General features: G+C 27.6%; 1 protein-coding gene across 1 annotated transcript in view; it reads left to right on the plus strand.

The window, feature by feature from the left end:
* The first annotated feature begins 18,220 nt into the window (after positions 1–18,220).
* The window catches only part of LOC119600590, a 75,164-nt gene continuing 74,721 nt past the window's right edge, over positions 18,221–18,663 (plus strand). The window contains exon 1 of the mRNA XM_037950918.1: positions 18,221–18,282. The gene's annotated coding sequence lies outside the window, so the exon portion shown is untranslated. The remainder of the gene's footprint in view (positions 18,283–18,663) is intronic.

Raw genomic sequence — 18,663 nt, forward strand, 5'->3', positions numbered from 1 at the left:
GTTTTGTCGATAGGGGGCTTATTTAAGGAACTACAGCCGATTTTAGTTTTCCCATATAAAAATTGGTTTTTGGCGAGACATAAAAGTGATCACAGATTTTCACTGTTTTGTCGATTGGAGGCTTATTTAAAGAACTATAGCCGATTTTAGTTTTTCCATATAAAAATTGGTTTTTGGTGAGAAATAAAAGTGATCACAGATTTTCATTGTTTTGTCGATTGGAGGCTTATTTAAGGAACTACAGCCGATTTTAGTTTTCCCATATAAAAATTGGTTTTTGGTGAGACATAAAAGTGATCACAGATTTTCATTGTTTTGTCGATTGGAGGCTTATTTAAGGAACTACAGCCGATTTTAGTTTTCCCATATAAAAATTCATTTTTGGTGAGAGATGAAAGTGATCACAGATTTTCATTGTTTTGTCGATTGGAGGCTTATTTAAGGAACTACAGCCGATTTTAGTTTTCCCACATAAAAATTCATTTTTGGTGAGAAATGAAAGTGATCACAGATTTTCATTGTTTTGTCGATTGGAGGCTTATTTAAGGTACTACAGCCGATTTTAGTTTTCCCATATAAAAATTCATTTTTGGTGAGAAATGAAAGTGATCACAGATTTTCATTGTTTTGTCGATTGGAGGCTTATTTAAGCAACTACAGCCGATTTTAGTTTTCCCATATAAAAATTCATTTTTGGTGAGAAATGAAAGTGATCACAGATTTTCATTGTTTTGTCGATTGGAGGCTTATTTAAGGAACTACAGCCGATTTTAATTTTTATAAAAATATAAAAATTGGTTCTTGGTGAGACATAAAAGTGATCACAGATTTTCAATGTTTTGTCGATTGGAGGCTTATTTAAGGAACTACAGCCGATTTTAGTTTTCCCATATAAAAATTTATTTTTGGTGAGAAATGAAAGTGATCACAGATTTTCATTGTTTTGTCGATTGGAGGCTTATTTAAGGAACTACAGCCGATTTTAGTTTTCCCATATAAAAATTGGTTTTTGGTGAGACATAAAAGTTATCACAGATTTTTATTGTTTTTCGATTGGAGGCTTATTTAAGGAACTACAGCCGATTTTAGTTTTCCCATATAAAACACGATTTTTTGTGAGAAATAAAAGTGATCACAGATTTTCATTGTTTTGTCGATTGGAGGCTTATTTAAGGAACTACAGCCGATTTTAATTTTCCCATATAAAAATTAATTTTTGGTGAGAAATGAAAGTGATCACAGATTTTCATTGTTTTGTAGATTGGAGGCTTATTTAAAGAACTACAGCCGATTTTAGTTTCCCACATAAAAACTCATTTTTGGTGAGAAATAAAAGTGATCAGAGATTTTTATTGTTTTGTCGATTGGAGGCTTATTTAAGGAATTACAGCCGATTTTAGTTTTCCCATATAAAAATTGGTTTTTGGTGAGACATAAAAGTGATCACAGATTTTCATTGTTTTGTAGATTGGAGGCTTATTTAAAGAACTACAGCCGATTTTAGTTTCCCCTATCAAAATCGAATTTTGGTGGGAAATAAAAGTGATCACGGATTTTCATTGTTTTGTCGATTGGACGCTTATTTAAGGAACTACAGCCGATTTTAGTTTTTCATAAAAAAATTCATTTTTAGTGAGAAATGAAAGTGATCACAGATTTTCATTGTTTTGTCGATTGGAGGCTTATTTAAGGAACTACAGCCGATTTTAGTATCCCCTATCAAAATCGAATTTTGGTGGGAAATAAAAGTGATCACGGATTTTCATTGTTTTGTCGATTGGACGCTTATTTAAGGAACTACAGCCGATTTTAGTTTTTCATAAAAAAATTCATTTTTAGTGAGAAATGAAAGTGATCACAGATTTTCATTGTTTTGTCGATTGGAGGCTTATTTAAGGAACTACAGCCGATTTTAGTTTTCCCATATAAAAATTGGTTTTTGGTGAGACATAAAAGTGATCACAGATTTTCATTGTTTTGTAGATTGGAGGCTTATTTAAAGAACTACAGCCGATTTTAGTTTCCCACATAAAAACTCATTTTTGGTGAGAAATAAAAGTGATCAGAGATTTTTATTGTTTTGTCGATTGGAGGCTTATTTAAGGAATTACAGCCGATTTTAGTTTTCCCATATAGAAATCAATTTTTGGTGAGATGTAAAAGTGATCACAGATTTTCATTGTTTTGTCTATTGGAGGCTTATTTAAGGAACTTCAGCGGATTTTAGTTTTCCATATAAAGTGATCACAGGTTTTCATTGTTTTGTCGATTGGAGGTTTATTTAAGGAACTAGAGCCGATTTTAGTATTCCCTATAAAAATCGAATTTTGGTGGGAAATAAAAGTGATCACGAATTTTCATTGTTTTGTCGATTGGAGGCTTATTTAAGGAACTACAGCCGATTTTAGTTTTCCTATATACAAATTGATTTTGGTGAGAAATAAAAGTGATCACGAATTTTCATTGTTTTGTCGATTGGAGGCTTATTTAAGGAACTACAGCCGATTTTGGTTTTCCCATATTAAAATTGAATTTTGGTGAGAAATAAAAGTGATCACTCATTTTCATTGTTTTCATTATTTTCTCCATTTGAGGTTTATTTAAAGAAGAATTGCTGGTTTTAGTTTTCCCATATAATAATCGATTTTGGGAGACAAGTTACATTGTTTTGTTTTTGTTAGGATCTGAGTCAAAAACAGTATGAATAAGATAAAAACTACATCAGTCATATTTCACTTTGAAAGTGAAATTCCAATATTTATATTTTGTTATTGCAGGCTATAATTATGACACGTTTTAAAATTTTACCAATATAAAGACAAACTTGTTAAAAATAATTTGTTTATCAAATAAGTGAAATAATAATATAAAGGAAAACTGTAACATGTTATATTCTACAGATATTTGTATATTTCACAATCATTACATTTTAATAGTGATTGTAAATGGAAACTTACAGATATTTACTAAATAAACACATTTTTTATAATAAGTGCCCAGCAGTTTAACAAGGAGTCAGAGTTTATATTTGATATAGTTTTTTCCACAAATCTCAAACTGGTTGTTGTTGTGAATTTACATACATATTTGACTTTTTATAAATAATGAAGACGGAAAAATTATCATCTCTTTATTGTCCTTAAGTAATCTATAGAGTAGCCTCTAGCTATTTATCCCTGCAGAAATAATATATTGCAGAGTCAATTGTCTTTTTTAATCGAAATTCTACATTTTACAAGAACAAGTCGAAATTTACGAATTGCAGGGCACCTACCTACATACACTCCTTCGCCTATGATGATGAGGACGATAATTGTGCACACGTTAAATAAAATTTAATTAAAAGCATTTCAAGGAAATGAAAAAAAGTAAATAACACACACACGTACAACAAAACAAACTTATGTATGTATAAAGAACAGAAAGAAAAATAATACAATAATAGTACTTGTCGTATGTTAAAAACAAACAATATCCTGCAGTATCTACAAATTGCATACATACATATGTATGTATGTATGTACATATACACACGTACATTAAACACAGATACAAACCTAGAAAAAGATAATCCTGAACATTTGATGTTGGTGGTTTTCCTTATTGTTTAAATTTAATAAAAAAAGAAAATAAATATAATAAAAATGAAATGTTTTTCTTTTTCAAACAAAATATCAAAAGTATCGGACTCTGATGTATAAAATAACCACTAACAAATACACTCACACGTGTGACAACAACTACATGCACACCACCTACAGTATTTGTTTGATGTATGTATGTATGTATGTTTGTGTGAGTGTTCTTGTATTAAGTTAAGTGCCAGAGTATGACTATAACAATTTGTTTGTATGTCTACATGTGTATCTGTATTGTTCCTATTTATGTATGTGTTTGATATTTTAAGCGGAAACAGGAAATGTTAGCACTTGTTTTCTGGGCAACAAGAAAAATAAAACCAAACAACATTTTAAAACAATTTTCTTTGGCATAAGCATTTATAATAATTTTATTTTATAAAAATAAAAAAAACTGATGCAGACATACCATAACCGACTTGTATAAGAATATATGCTTTGTTTCTTTCTTTATCTCATCAAACCACAAAATATCAGATTTATTTATATGCAGGAAAACTCAAAAAATATTATATCCGATGATAACAAACCAGCCACACACAACTAAATTAACGACAACCAACAAATATCACACTTTTATAAATATCACAACGGCGGTCTTAAAAGAAAATATAAAATTCCATGTGAAAAATCTGACAACTTCTCTCAAATTATATCGATTTTATGATAAAATTCTATATAATAAAATTCGTAATCATTTGCCATTTTGAGATTTTATAAAAATTCTGCTCACCGTTTAAAACAAATTTCCTAGGAAGCCTACCTTTTAGCCTTAAGTAGGTTGTATAAAAATCTAATTAGTTTCTACTTTCGAAAAAATTTTATCCGATTGCCCTCGTATATTTATTTTCAACTACCCATAATGCTGAGCATATGACTGTAAATATGTGTATCAACGTTGAAAAGTTAAATAAATGCTCATCTGGGCATAAATAAAATCATAAAAGTAACTCGACCATTTATAAAGCAATTACATTAAAAGAACCATTTTCCTACAGTTCATACAAACAACAACAACAACACATCCACAGCATTTTAAGTTTTTCAACCAAAATAAAAAAACCGAGAATGGGTAATATGAATAAGTAAAAAAATCAGAAATAAACTTAAAATCAGTCAGGAGTGTATTAAAAATACACACATGGCCATATTCATACTACTTACCCAAAAACATACTTAGTTTAAAGTGTTGAGTTGTTGATAGGAAAGGTTGGTTATGGGAGTGTATACATAAGTATACGTATTTTTGTATATATGTACATAGTATTTATGATACATATGTACGTGACTTTCATAAGAGTTGGGGTAGTTAATTATATTCTTTAAAAGCTTTATTTTTTCAACCACAATCAAGTAATTGAAAATGTTTGTGGAATATTTTCAGGGGGTAATTTAGATTAGAATGAAATTAGTTAGAAATTGTTTGTTTATTGGTTTTGTTTATTTTTAAGCTTATAGATGGTGAAATGCTTAAACTTAAAAACGGCCTTATTTAAAAACAATTTTTTAAGTAATGAAAGGTTTGTAAGATATTTTGCTTTGGGGCAAAGTAATAATTTATGAAATAAACTAATTGATTTTAAGTAAATTTACAGGAAATATTATATATGTTCAATAACTTAAAGGCGATATGCATCTAGTCTATAGACTAGACTATATACTAGACTATAAACTACACTATAGATTAGACTACAGACTAGACTATAGACTAGACTACAGACTATACTATAGACTAGACTATATACTAGACTAGACTACAGACTATACTATAGACTAGACTATAGACTAGACTATAGACTAGACTATAGACTAGACTATAGACTAGACTATAGACTAGACTATAGACTGGACTATAGACTAGACTATAGACTAGACTATAGACTAGACTATAGACTAGACTATAGACTAGACTATAGACTAGACTATAGACTAGACTATAGACTAGACTATAGACTAGACTATAGACTAGACTATAGACTAGACTATAGACTAGACTATAGACTAGACTATAGACTAGACTATAGACTAGACTATAGACTAGACTATAGACTAGACTATAGACTAGACTATAGACTAGACTATAGACTAGACTATAGACTAGACTATAGACTAGACTATAGACTAGACTATAGACTAGACTATAGACTAGACTATAGACTAGACTATAGACTAGACTATAGACTAGACTATAGACTAGACTATAGACTAGACTATAGACTAGACTATAGACTAGACTATAGACTAGACTATAGACTAGACTATAGACTAGACTATAGACTAGACTATAGACTAGACTATAGACTAGACTATAGACTAGACTATAGACTAGACTATAGACTAGACTATAGACTAGACTAATAGACTAGACTATAGACTAGACTATAGACTAGACTATAGACTAGACTATAGACTAGACTAAGACTAGACTATAGACTAGACTATAGACTAGACTATAGACTAGACTATAGACTAGACTATAGACTAGACTATAGACTAGACTATAGACTAGACTATAGACTAGACTATAGACTAGACTATAGACTAGACTATAGACTAGACTATAAGACTAGACATAGGACTAGACTATAGACTAGACTATAGACTAGACTATAGACTAGACTATAGACTAGACTATAGACTAGACTATAGACTAGACTATAGACAGACTATAGACTAGACTATAGACTAGACCTATATACTAGACTATAGACTAGACTATAGACTAGACTATAGACTAGACTATAGACTAGACTATAGACTAGACCTATAGACTAGACTATAGACTAGACTATAGACTAGACTATAGACTAGACTATAGACTAGACTATAGACTAGACTATAGACTAGACTATAGACTAGACTATAGACTAGACTATAGACTAGACTATAGACTAGACTATAGACTAGACTATAGACTAGACTATAGACTAGACTATAGACTAGACTATAGACTAGACTATAGACTAGACTATAGACTAGACTATAGACTAGACTATAGACTAGACTATAGACTAGACTATAGACTAGACTATAGACTAGACTATAGACTAGACTATAGACTAGACTATAGACTAGACTATAGACTAGACTATAGACTAGACTATAGACTAGACTATAGACTAGACTATAGACTAGACTATAGACTAGACTATAGACTAGACTATAGACTAGACTATAGACTAGACTATAGACTAGACTATAGACTAGACTATAGACTAGACTATAGACTAGACTATAGACTAGACTAGACTAGACTATAGACTAGACTATATAGACTATAGACTAGACTATAGACTAGACTATAGACTAGACTATAGACTAGACTATAGACTAGACTATAGACTAGACTATAGACTAGACTATAGACTAGACTATAGACTAGACTATAGACTAGACTATAGACTAGACTATAGACTATACTTAGACTAGACTATAGACTAGACTATAGACTAGACTATAGACTAGACTATAGACTAGACTGGACAAGACTATAGACTAGACAAGACTATAGACTAGACTATAGACTAGACAAGACTATAGACTAGACAAACTATAGACTAGACAAGACTATAGACTAGACTATAGACTAGACTATAGACTAGACTATAGACTAGACTATAGACTAGACTATAGACTAGACTATAGACTAGACTATAGACTAGACTATAGACTAGACTATAGACTAGACTATAGACTAGACTATAGACTAGACTATAGACTAGACTATAGACTAGACTATAGACTAGACTATAGACTAGACTATAGACTAGACTATAGACTAGACTATACCCTAGACTATAGACTAGACTATAGACTAGACTATACCCTAGACTATAGACTAGACTATAGACTAGACTATAGACTAGACTATAGACTAGACTAGACTATAGACTAGACTATAGACTAGACTATACCCTAGACTATAGACTAGACTATAGACTAGACTATAGACTAGACTATAGACTAGACTATAGACTAGACTATAGACTAGACTATAGACTAGACTATAGACTAGACTATAGACTAGACTATAGACTAGACTATAGACTAGACTATAGACTAGACTATAGACTAGACTATAGACTAGACTATAGACTAGACTATAGACTAGACTATAGACTAGACTATAGACTAGACTATAGACTAGACTATAGACTAGACTATAGACTAGACTATAGACTAGACTATAGACTAGACTATAGACTAGACTATAGACTAGACTATAGACTAGACTATAGACTAGACTATAGACTAGACTATAGACTAGACTATTAGACTATAGACTACTAGACTAGACTACTAGACTTCAGTCTAAAAATTTTGAGGTGGTTTATTCAAAACTAGTATATTACAAACCAGTGGAAATATAACATAAAGAGGTTTCGTTTTTCAAGTTTTTGCTAAATTATAGTTATATCCTTATCTGCTCTTCAAATAATGCATTTGTGAATTTCTCTTTAAAATACTAATAATTATATATTGCAATTAATTAATACTAGCGTTCGATCATACAACTGAATTGCTAAATTATTTACAATACAAAGGACAGTCTTCAAATTAACACAATTAATCTGTATGTGTACCCAAATACATGTATTTACCTGCTTAACTAAAGGTTGTTATGTTCATATTTAACAAACATTTCACCAGGAAATCAAAATTAAATCAAAGAAAATATTAATATTTTTAAAATCACATTTCCCGTCAAATATTTCCTCAATGCGAAAATGTCTAAAATAAGTGCGTACATAATAATAGCTCTTGACGACATACAAATAATTAAATAGTACGTTCATACATATGTTTGATTGTTGAACTAATTAAAAAGTTAACACACGCACTCTCACGCAATGAGTTATAATAAGGATTTCCAGGAAAGCGAAAACATTTGAATTATTTCGAAATAAGTAGGAAAATAATATATACAAACAAATAAATATCCATGTACGTCAAGATTTAATAATAAACATATTTTCTCATTTTACGCCTAATAATTAATTCTTAATATAAACAACAAATTATTTATTTCAACCGGATGCTGTTTTTGTCTCAAAATAAACAGTAATATTTATAATTTCATATACATATGTAGTATGTAGGTATTTATACATATAAACTCAGAGAAAAAATGTGATTAAACAATGTTACAGAAATCATTCTTATATTATAATGAGAAATACAACAATATTATGATCACTACAAATATATTTCCAAGTATCAGAACTAAATTATTATATGTACACGTTATAATCAATAAAATTTAGAATCATAAAATTGATTGTGATAAACACATAGTTGTTGGTTGTATCATAAGTTTATAATATTATATGATTGAGACAACTACTATTGTTATTACGGATATGTTTTTTCTGCGTGTATATTAACAGAGAAGAACTTTGCGTGGTAAACGTAAAAAAGAAAAACCAAAAAGCAACAAACGAATAAGCACCATTAAAATTGGCAATTAAAGTCAAAAATCAGTTAAAAGCTTATTTAATACAATTAAGAAAAGCTTATTGTTGTCGTTATTTTTACTGTTATTTTAACTGTACGTTCTCTTCCTCTGTCTCTCAACACTTGTTGTATGTCAAATGATTAACTATCTTAAATGTGGCAAAGCAACGTAAATTTTGTAAATGTAAATATTTGTTTTTGCAATGGAAAATTTTTGTTTAAAGAATAGATTGTTTGTAATAGACATTATTATCTACATAAACTTTTAAAAGCAAAAACGTAAAATTTTTATGAGTTTTTTTTTTCTTTTTTTTTTTTTTGCAAACTTTGTAGAATTTTACGAGTATTGATTTATGTGTTAGAGGGAATGGGTTAAAGAATTTTATTAAGTTTTGGTGAAGAAATTAAAGGTTTTTTTTAATTCTTGTTTTTTATGACTTAATAGTTAAGGGTGGTTATCCTCCTAATTGGAATAGTAAACTTATAAATTTTACATATACATCATGTTCGAAATTTTTAAATTTTTTAACAAAATACCATTTTTATAACGTACAGTACTCTATACTGATGTTCGTAGCACCAAAAATATGATACAAAACCTTAAAATAAACGATGCAACTCTGAAAGTTTTAAGTTCGTTTCTTTGCATGTCCGTATCTGTATATTTGCCTATCTAATATACATATTTTAGAATGCTTCTCTGTATGTCTTTTGATTCAAAATCAATTTTTGTTTGTTTATCTGTCCGTCTGTTGACTATATCTATCAACATATATCTAAAAATAGAATTGTTTTACAATAGTCTGGTTATTAATATGTATATCGATCATGTTCATTCTGTTTCTCTGTATGTGTGTCTATTTCTCTGTCTGTCGATTCGTTATTATTTTAGTTCGTTTGTCTGCGTTTTTGTCCATTTGTTTGTAGATTCACATTTAGTTTTACACATTATATCACCATAGTGGGGAGGATATTATACTTTTGTGCTGATGTTTATAACGCACAAAAATATTGGTCCTATACATTTAAGTATACCGATTGAGTCGGAATAACTTACTGAGTCGATTAAGACATGTGCGTCCGTCTGTCTGGCTGACTAGCTTTCCATGTGCGCAAGGTACAGGCCGCAATTTTCAAAATATTTTAATGAAATTTGGACCGTAATTGTTTTTCAACCCCATACAACCGAACTTTCCGAATTGGGTTTATGATAAAACTGCGATAAATATACTTGTATCTTTTCATTGCCAATTTTTGTAATTATCGGCCCTAAATTTAAAAAACTCCTTAAAGGCCAATAATTGACTTATGACAATTGGTATTGCGATGAATGAAATCATAACTAGCGTTAATTTAAAAATAAAATACTCTTCCAAATTTTACCAGGATCGGCCCATATTTGTTCCCATATAAAGCATCTTTTAGAAAATGACTTTTTCATTAATAAATTGCATACATTTTGATTTCAAATTTAACATAAATGTAGTTTTTAAATATACTCATAACTGGTGCAGGGAATCATATGGTCTTCAATTCCCGAATATACTTTCCTACTTGTTACTTTTCATGTCTGTCATGTTTAATACGTCTCTTTCTTTCACTGATTAACTATTTGTCCATAGGTCCTTCTATCGATTCACTACTACCTTTAAAATAGACATAATTTTTTTTCATTCCTTGTAGCACCCTAATGTTCTCACAAGTTGCAAAGATCAAATAAAATTTTCTTTAAATTAAATATGTTTCCTAATCTAATTAAAATTTTTTCTTCCATCGGGACGTATGAGTACTATTTGTATATACCAACTTATTAAATATAAAGTATACATTTGGGAGTCAACCAATAAAAACATAGTATTCCAGCAAAAAACTTAAATTGAAAAGTAAGGGGTTAAAATGCAAAAATTTATATTTTAAGTCATTATATTAAGACAGTGATGACATTGGAAGTTAGTACTTTATCTCGCCCGCTTACAAATTGGGAGTTAGATAAGTACTTACTACGATCGCCTACAAATAAGGGGTAATAGTTTTGTTTTTGAAAAAAGCGTCTACTATTAGTTTTCACAAGGTCAAGGTCATTATTATACTATTTCGAAGACGGTATGTAGTCATTAAACATGTTTTTGTTGGAATTTTGTAAAAAAAGTCATATTAATAAATGTCCATTTTTTCATAATTAACAATATAGAAAATATTTAAATAAAGATTTTAACATGCTTTTTCAAGCATAAAAATCAAACTGATCTGGTAAAGCTGCAAAGGAATATATTTGACATTTTTCATTTACCTTCTACCGTTCGGTATCATTTTACCTTTCTTTTATCAAACCTAATCCTCTTTTTGTTATAAATTTTTTATTTTTCCTAACTGTTTCTAATTTTATCTTCTTTCTTCTTTTTTTTTGCATAAGAAAACTAAGAAATATTTCCTTTTATAATTAAATTTAATAAAAATATTTCCAAAGAAATGGGTTTTGTTTTTTTTTTGCCATTTTTGCATTTTTTTTATTTTATTATCATTGTCATATTTATAATATTTCCTGTGTCAAATTACAAAAGTCACATTTATTTGTTTTAATATGAGCTTTTATTTAAATAAATTATTATAAGAATTTGTGACAAAAGGCACATAAAAGAGAAAGAGAGTAAAGAATTTGAGAAAATGAAAGAAATATGTATTTAATAGGTTTTTAGTTACTAAAGAGCTGGGTTTGAGTTTCTAATAAAATTCTGGGAAATTTTTTCATTTAAAGGCCATTTATGTGTATTAAGTTTCTTTTTGTTTGGGTTTTAGTTAAACGAATCTTAAAGCAAAGAGTATTTGCCAAACTGAAATATAACATAAATTTTTTGCTAAACATTAAGGCCAAATGAAGAGAGTAAATTATACACAGTAGTATCCTTTATATTGTTTGACCGCTGTTTTATTAAATTGTTTTTCTTATGACCATGTTTATGATAATTTATAAGGATTATTAATCCCTTTTTTATGCTATTGTGCTGGGATTAATGTCAGTATGAATAAAGGTACTTATATTGTTAGAAATTTTACTTATTATTCATTTAATATTAATATTCAATTATTAAGCTTTTGTAATTAAAGGGAAAAAATTGAGATGAAATTTTCGTTGGAGATAACTTTAAACTGAATCAATTTTTTTAGAAGCATTTTAAAATTTATTAAAAAATACACATATATAAAGGACCTTAATTTGCCTTCACATTATTCATATAAAAATAATTCAGAAATAAAATTAAAAGTATTTTACTAGATTTCACTAAAATATGTCAACTGTATAAATGATGTATTGGTTGGCGAGCATTGTAAATTTTTACTTTAATTTGAAACCCAACATCTGTTTACACTATTTGTTCAATGTTGCCTGGTACACAAAAAAATATGAACTTTTGCTTAGAGAATACATAAAAATTAAAGTTATTTATATTAAAATATTTCTGCATATTTTGTTTAATTCAAAAACTAATCCTAAGGGTATGATAATTTTAATTTCAGGAAAGTAACAAAATGGCCTCTAATGTACAAAAAGGTTGTTATGAATAATGCACAGTGGGCAGTTACAAAATCAATGACAATGAATGAAAATGTTTAAAACAAAAAAATCAATTCTGAAGTGATTTTTATATCAGAGGAATCATTACAATTTTGATTTCAACTGAACTTTACAGAAAACAGGAAAGTAACAAAATGGCCTTTAATGTACAAAAAGGTTGTTATGAATAATGCACAGTGGGCCGGTTATAAAATCAATGACAATGAATGAAAATATTTAAAACAAAAAATCAATTCTGAAGCGATTTTTACATCAGAGGAATCATTACAATTTTGATTTCAAATGAACTTTACAGAAAACAGATTTAGTAAATTGTCCTGATACTAATCCTTTAACCTAAGGGTTGCGATTTTAAATCCCATATGTTTCACTGCAATGGCTTAACAAACATTCCGTTCCCCGAATGAAAAAAATTTATAAATTCATTATTTATTCCCTAATCAACATCATCACTGGGTTTTATGCTTTACATAATTTTGTATAACTTTTCATAACATTTTCATTTATGTTGCTATAAGTCCATCCTTTAATTTTTAATATATATGTATATACAGCAGCAACAACTGTTGCTGCTACTTTAATACCAATTAACACTTCTTTATCTATGGCATCATTATCATTAAATCTAATTTTATTTCCGTTCATGTTCCACATTTCCAACACTAACACAATTTATTCAGTTTTTTGTTTGTTTTACACTTTAACGATGTGTTTTTCTAGAATTCGCAGCTGTTGCTGTTTTAGCCATTTCAAATATATATTTATAAATATAATGAGGGCAGGTCGTAAAGTTGTCATAAATACGGAGATTTTTAATAGAAAATTTTGAATTAATCTGTGTAATTATAATCATGGAAATATAACCATATATGGGCACCACTACGTGATAAAAGACCAACAAGAAAAGACCCGAGACTCCTAGTTTTGCCCAAAGACATGCCTTCAGGGCCTTGATGTCATTTTTGCAAAAAAGTGATCATTTTCTCAGGCTCGTATCTTGCAAACCATTCGGAATTTCGATTTATTCTCTAAGGCAAAGTTGTAGCTATTATCACAAAGAACAAAAATTGTGAACATATAAAATCAAAAAAGCTTCATTCACATTCATTTTTTAAGTGGAAAGATTTACATTTTGAAACTGCACTGCCAATACTAATGACACCGGTACGTATACGTGTTTATCATTTATTGATATTACAAATATTACGTATACGCCTAATTTAGAAAAGCATTTAAAATATTTTAATTCGTAAAACGTCGAATTTTTTATAGTTTTTGTTTGCGATTTTGTTCTTGAAGATGATAATTAGTCCAATTTTATCGAAAATTTTCTAAAAAAAAAATAAATAAATAGAAATTTATCGAAAAATAAAAATACTGAAAATGTTTTTTAAATAAAATAATTTCAACGACCATGTCGTATAGATACGCCAGTGTTAATGTTTATTATGTACTAGTTCGTTCATTTTGTTGTTGCAACATATTATGTTGTGTTTTATGTAAATTATACTTAAAATGTCAAAAATATTTGGTATAAGCTTAATTTATATACATACTTACGCATACCAATGTATGTATGTATATGAATTATAATCTATATAAGCATTTAATATTTTTTATTTCATTTTTTTTTTAATAAGTTCAAATCATTAACTTACTTTTTATACATTACTGATTTAATTGAGGCTTAAATATCAATTATTGAGAATTTGTTAAAATGCTTTTGCTTTATAAAAACAGTTAATTAAATGTTAATTTTATAATGCAGCAAAAAAAAAAAAAAAAAAAAATTTACATACATACTTCGTTAAAAAAAACATTTAGTCATAATTTAAATTGATTTGTAGATTTAAACATTATTTATAATTCTCTCTAATGCTGTGTTTAAACTATAGTATTTTTAATAAAATCTAATTGAATATTTCTTATAACCATCTATTTTGTATACAAATATAATGACCTTTAATTTAAATAATTAATTATGTATTTTGCAATATTCTTCGTAGAATCTCTTTAATCCTACAACAATTATCTATATTAATTAATTATGTTTACTTACACTGAATACTCCCAACTGCATAAACTAACATTATTCCTTTTATACCTTTGGGTAACACTATCTGCTATTTGTATTTCAACATTTTAGTTTGCCATTGAATATTCTCTACGGCCTGCACAAGGAAACGTAGCAAAATAAATTTTCAACAGAATTCTTGTCTTGCCTTTTAAATGCGAAATCTTTTTGTGTACAAAATACATTGAGTGGTATTTAAAAGCTAAGCAAAAACTAAAGCTTTTAATTTCAATTAAAATGAGATTTGTTAGTTATTTAATCTAATTACTATTGAGTTATATGTTTGTAGTGGTTTTTGAAATTTAAGAATAACTAATAAATTAAAGAAAGCAGTTATAAATATTTGTTATTATTTCTAAATTTATTAGTTGTTCAATTATATTAAATTCAATTATATAAAGGTTAATTGCATACTTTGAAAAAAGTATAGTTTCTATAAAGTTTTGTTCTTTTCTTTCTGTAAGTGTATGTCACTGTGTGTTTTGTTAAGACAAGAATTTTTAATGTCAGATTTATTTGAATTGAACTTGAAAATATTGAAAATTTTCTAAAATAAAAAAAGATATATTCTATTCAAAATAAAGAACATTTATTACTGTTTGAAAATTTTCTTTAAAAAATTCGTTCGAAAATTTTCTATAAAATTAAATTTGTAGGAAATTGCTTCAGTCAGTTAGTTAGTTAGTTGGTTAGTTAGTAGTTAGTTTAGTTAGTGTGTGAGTGAGTTAGTTAGTTAGTAGTTAGTTAGTTAGTTAGTTAGTTAGTAGTTTGTAGTTAGTTAGTTAGTTAGTTAGTTAGTTAGTTAGTTAGTAGTTAGTAGTTAGTTAGTTAGTTAGTTAGTTAGTAGTTAGTTAGTTAGTTAGTTAGTAGTAGTAGTTAGTTAGTTAGTTAGTTAGTTAGTTAGTTAGTTAGTTAGTTAGTTAGTTAGTTAGTAGTTAGTTAGTAGTTAGTTAGTTAGTTAGTTAGTAGTTAGTTAGTTAGTTAGTTAGTTAGTTAGTTAGTTAGTTAGTTAGTTAGTTAGTTAGTTAGTTAGTTAGTTAGTTAGTTAGTTAGTTAGTTAGTTAGTTAGTTAGTTAGTTAGTTAGTTAGTTAGTTAGTTAGTTAGTTAGTTAGTTAGTTAGTTAGTTAGTTAGTTAGTTAGTTAGTTAGTTAGTTAGTTAGTTAGTTAGTTAGTTAGTTAGTTAGTAGTTAGTTAGTTAGTTAGTTAGTTAGTTAGTTAGTTAGTTAGTTAGTTAGTTAGTTAGTTAGTTAGTTAGTTAGTTAGTTAGTTAGTAGTTAGTTAGTTAGTTAGTTAGTTAGTTAGTTAGTTAGTTAGTTAGTTAGTTAGTTAGTAGTTAGTTAGTTAGTTAGTTAGTTAGTTAGTAGTTAGTTAGTTAGTTAGTTAGTTAGTTAGTTAGTTAGTTAGTTAGTTAGTTAGTTAGTTAGTTAGTTAGTTAGTTAGTTAGTTAGTTAGTTAGTTAGTTAGTTAGTTAGTAGTTAGTTAGTTAGTTAGTTAGTTAGTTAGTAGTTAGTTAGTTAGTTAGTTAGTTAGTTAGTTAGTAGTTAGTTAGTTAGTTAGTTAGTTAGTTAGTTAGTTAGTTAGTAGTTAGTTAGTTAGTTAGTTAGTTAGTTAGTTAGTTAGTTAGTTAGTTAGTTAGTTAGTTAGTTAGTTAGTTAGTTAGTTAGTTAGTTAGTTAGTTAGTTAGTTAGTTAGTTAGTTAGTTAGTTAGTTAGGTAGTTAGCTAGTTAGTTAGTTAGTTAGTTGGTTTGAAAGGAGGATATATGTTACATCAAATCCAAATACTTCGGTCATCATCGAAACCACAACCTCCGGTATGACCTACCACGTATAATACAACTAGTTTCTTTTTTGTGATTCCTGCACTCCGCTTTAGTTTTGTCCACTTTGTTTGTCGACCATTGCTAAAGTGTGTTTTATTCATAACAACTATAACTATAAAACCAAAATTTCATTTCTAAAACGTTCAACAATTCTCATAAAGCTGTCTGCCAGTGTGACGCATGAGGAATATTATTCATTTTACTCACAATTCATCATACGCATTTGACATCTTTGACACTTTTATGGTTAAGTTATGGTTTGGTAAGAATAAAAAAATCTAATGTAAGAGCATTCGTGCTAGTTTTAATGATTAATAAGTAAGTGGACTTTAATTAAAAAATCATTGTTTTAAAAATTGAAAGTACTTTTGGTAAATGAAATTCAAAGAATTAAGCGTGAAATGATAAATGTATTTACTTTCTTTACATTAGTATTGTCTCATTTATTATGCGTTTTAACTTAAACTGCTGAAAACATTGTATGATATTATTTGAAAATATAACGAAAGTTAAGAAAAATATAGATTCTCATATTAAGTATTTGTTTTTATTTTTATGTCACTGAATACAAAAATATTTTCCTTATTTTTTATTTTCCGGAATTCTAAAATCATTTGACTTCTTTCATGTATGAGTTTTGTTGTTATTTGTTTATTTTATGTGCAAAATTTACTATTAAAACCACAAATATAATACTTTTAAAAGAAAAAAGTAGAAAAAAATGTCTTTTGACTTTAAACATAATTTTAACTTGAGGGGTTAAGTATGTTTTGCACTGTTGTCAAATACTATGGGGATTTTATTTTAGAGTAGAAAAATATTGATACATTATGTTTTCCAGGAAATATTGGAAAAATGCTTAAGGTTTGTTGTTGTTTTTGTGATGAAATTGGAATAAATTGAGTGATTATTTCTAAGAAATATTTTTAAAGATTTTTAAAAAAATATGAAAATTTAGAAGTTGACTAGAGGGAGAATTTTAAATACTTGATAAAACTCTTAATCAACCAAACTTGATAGCGTATGTTCCGTATATCCCAAACTCTTAAGAACTTACATTTTAGTGTAAAACATTGGAAACTAGTTTCCATATATTAGAAACCTCCCTAATATACATATATACATATTTGTACTGGTATCCTCTTCTATACATGTGTATTAATTTATTCAATTTATATCGATCCTTTACTAGCAGTTTCTTGTTTATTTCATTATTTTTTTTTTAAATCTTTTAATATCCAACACGTGTTTATGCTTTTGATATTTTAAATTCATTTTAATTTATATTGCAATTTGTTTTTCTCTATTTTTTTCTCTGTTTCTTACTATTTATTTTAAATTAATATTTGTTGTACTGGCACAATCCGTTACGGTGTCCATAAGGATGTTGTTGGTGATGATGTGGTTTTTTATATTAATAATATTTACATTTCAAAAGATTGCAAAACTCAAATTGCATTTGGACTTGATGTGATTGGGGATCTTGTGGAAAGCAAATAGAATTAATAAAATAGAAAATGTAAAGGGATTGACTTAAGAAAAAAATCATATATTCATATGAATAGTTTAATAATATAAAATTTATAAATAGTAAAAATTTGAGACTCAGTTTAAGATATTGTTCTAAAATTTATTCTTTTCTTCTATTTTCAGCTTTTATTTTCTTAAAATAAATAATATTTGCTTATAAAATGTTTGCCACTTTCTTGGTGTAAATTCGAGTAAGTCAATTTAATATATTTTTTTTAGAAATATAAAAATCTCCATTAAAAATAAATAAATTTTATAGGACAATTTTGCTAAAACTCTTATGTATATGAAGGTATGAAAAATAAATAAATAAAAATACTTTTGTTTTTGTTTAATTTAAAGTTATTTAATATTTTTAAATTTTATAAATATTTCATTTATATATGTACAAAAAGTTATAATAAAATTTAGTTTTCAAGGAATTTAGTACTTCAGTGATTTTATATGATTTAATCTAAATATTTTTTTTTATTAGGATTAGTTATTACAATTACTACAATATTTTGAAGTACATTATTTATAAATATATTTTTTCGTGCTCCATAAAGGGTTTCTAAATAAGTGATTTTATG

Source organism: Lucilia sericata, unplaced genomic scaffold (genome assembly GCF_015586225.1).
Source record: "Lucilia sericata isolate MDLA Ls3-8-SP2 unplaced genomic scaffold, ASM1558622v1 Contig000117F_arrow, whole genome shotgun sequence".
NCBI lineage: Eukaryota > Metazoa > Arthropoda > Insecta > Diptera > Calliphoridae > Lucilia > Lucilia sericata.